The sequence below is a fragment of the Aethalodelphis obliquidens genome, unplaced genomic scaffold, assembly GCF_003676395.1.
Source record: "Aethalodelphis obliquidens isolate GAN/ISIS:26980383/991018 unplaced genomic scaffold, ASM367639v1 scaffold12, whole genome shotgun sequence".
NCBI lineage: Eukaryota > Metazoa > Chordata > Mammalia > Artiodactyla > Delphinidae > Aethalodelphis > Aethalodelphis obliquidens.
In genome coordinates, this window is record NW_020837956.1 from 18,713,017 (window position 1) to 18,716,058 (window position 3,042).

The window sequence follows — 3,042 nt, forward strand, 5'->3', positions numbered from 1 at the left end:
ACATGTTTTCTGATGAGAAGTTAGCTGTTAATCAGATTGTTGCTCTCCTCTCTATAATGTTGTTTTTATATTGCTGCTTTTATTATTTGTTCTTTATTTTTGACCTTAATAAGTTAAATATGATTTGCTTCAGCATGGGCTTCTTTGTGTTTTTCTGCTTGTTGCTCATTGAATACCTTGAATCTCTCAATTTCTGTCTTTTGTCAATTTTGGGAATATTTCAGCCATTATTTCTTTGCATACTTTTAATGCCCCAATCTGTGTCTTTTGTCCTTGTCTGTTAAGTTGTATAGATTATGGGTTGTATTATTTTTCTCTCATGAATATTATTTCCTTTGTTGTAGATGGTAATTTCCCTGGCTGGTCTTGAACTTCAAACTTTCTTTTGTTTTGTTCAGAATTTTTGTCTTAAGCTGAATTGCTTTGAATCTGTTCTGCATATGTGCAGATGCGGGTAGACAGAATTTGGGGATTCCCTCTCTGGCTCTTTCCTTTCCAGGAATATGGTAGGTTTTTTCCCATGTGTCTATGTTGCTGCTGTGTAGATGATTCAGACTGCACTTAGGCCAGACTAAGAGTCTCAGAAAAGAGGAACTTATGCCTATAGCTGTCCACAACCCCCTTCCATGTGAACATAAACTCCCCATCAGTATCTGCCTGCTGCTGTTTATTCTCCAGTACCTTCAGGTAGGTTTTCTTCCTCTTAGGTTTTTTTTTCTTTTATTTACTTATTTATTTATTTTATTTATTTTTTGGCTGCGTTGGGTCTTCGTTGCTGCATGTGGGCTTTCTTTAGTTGCAGCGAGTGGGGGCTACTCTCTGTTGCCGTGCGCGGGCTTCTCATTGCAGTGGCTTCTCTTGTTGAGGAGCACGGGCTCTAGGTGTGTGGGCTTCAGTAGTTGTGGCTCACAGGCTCTAGAGCGCAGGCTCAGTAATTGTGGCACACAGGCTTAGTTGCTCCATGGCATGTGGGAATCTTCCCGGACCAGGGCTCGAACCCATGTCCCCTGCACTGGCATGCAGATTCCCAACCACTGCACCACCAGGGAAATCCTGCTCTTAGGTTTTATCATTGCTTTCTGGCATGTGTGTGTGTGTTTGTGTGTCTGGCAGAATATTAGTCCATTGTGATACCTAGTAGCAAATCTCCTTATCTTCATAAAAATGAAGGATATTTTCAATGGATATGAAATTCTTGGTTGAAAAAACTTTTTCTTTCAGCATTTTAAATATTTCATCATCCTCTGGCTTACATATTTTCTGAGAAATCTGTTGTACTTATTGCCTTTGTTCCTCTATGTCTTTTTTTTCTGGCTACTTAAGGTTTTCCCTTTTATCTCTGGTTCTCAGCAATTTGGTTATGAAATACCTTGATGTGATTTGAGTGTGTGTGTTTATCTTGCTTGAGGTTTATCAAGGTTCTTGAATTTGTAAGATGGGGTTCTCATCAAATCTGGAAAGTCTTCAAATATTATTTCTTCATTTTTTTTTCTGTCACTCGTCCTTTTTTTTATGGGATTCTATCTATTGTTAGACTTTTTGATATTGTCCAACAGGTCACTGAGTCTCCATTCATTTCCTCCTCCCCCTATAACCCCAATCTCATTTTTCTCTGTTAGAAATCTCATAATTCTTTTAGATTATTTTTATTATGATGTCTTCAAATTTACTAATCTTTTCTTGTGAAATGTCTAGCCTATTATTAATCACATCCAGGGAATTTTTCACTTCAAACTGTTTCATTGTTGTAAGTTCCATTCTTATATTTTCCATTTATCTCATTATGTTAATTTTTAAAAATCCTTAAGCATATTGAGTATACTTAAAATAGGTATTTTAGGGTATTTGTCTGTTAATCCAGCATCTCTGTCATTTCTGGGTCTGTTTCTATTGACCGATTTTCCTCTTGGTTATGTGACACATTTTTTTGCTTCTTGATGTGTGTAGTGAAGAATTAAATTTATCCAAAGAGAGGTCTGGTCTTTGTGCCAGTTCCTTGGGGATAGCCTCTAAACCCTTGGGATAAAGAATTTGGTTAGCCCTTTCCCCAGTTCTGGAAAGTGGCCCCGAAATCCTTGGAATTTCCTTAGTGATAGGAGTATCTTTGCTGTTCATGGGGGCCCTGATAGTTTATACTAAGTAGATGACTCAGAATGGGGGCTGGCCATGCCAGAATGGCCAACTATGTGATTAGAGGGTTGGGATTTGAGCCACGTGATATCAGCCTGACCTCTGAGGAGCAGAGCAGGGCTGGAGATTGAGTTCAGTCACATAGCCAGTGATCAATCTATTGTGAATGAAACCTTAATAAAAAATATGGACACTGAAGCTTGGATGAGCTTTCCTGGTAGGCAAGCCACTGCAATTGTCACACACTGATGTGCTGAGAAGGTAGTGGATCCTGACTCCATGGGGAGAGGACAAGAAAACTTCATGTTTGGGACCACCCCCCTTGACCTAATCTCTTTTTTTGGCTAGCTCTGATTTATGTCTTTTTGCTATAGTAAAGCTGTAATCATCAATATATTACTTTCCTGAGTTCTGTGAGTTGCTCTAGAGAATTACTGAACCTGAAGGTTTAGTGGGAACCCTCATATTTGTAGTGAGCTGTTCAGAAGTATGTGTGGCCTGGAGACCCCTGAAGTTACTTGTATCTGAAGTGAGGGCAGTCTTGTGGAGGACTGTGTCCTAAACCTCTGAAGTTTGGCTCAACTTGAGTAGTTGGTGTCAGAAGTCAACACAACATGTCTAGTAACTTGGGGAATGTTAGATATTGTGAAGGCTACATTGTTACTTGTCTGTATGTAATTGTCTCCCTTTAAAGAGGGTTGGACATTGTTAAATTACTTGTGAATCATCTTGATCTTTTGGGGGGATTGATTGAACATTTTGTTAGGAAGGTAGTCTTCACTGTAAAAATAAATTATTCCTACCACTAAAGCATGACCTTCTGGGATCACTACTGAATTTCCCAGGTGATCTCTTTCTCTGTCTGACACACACACACACACACACACACACACACACACACACACACACACA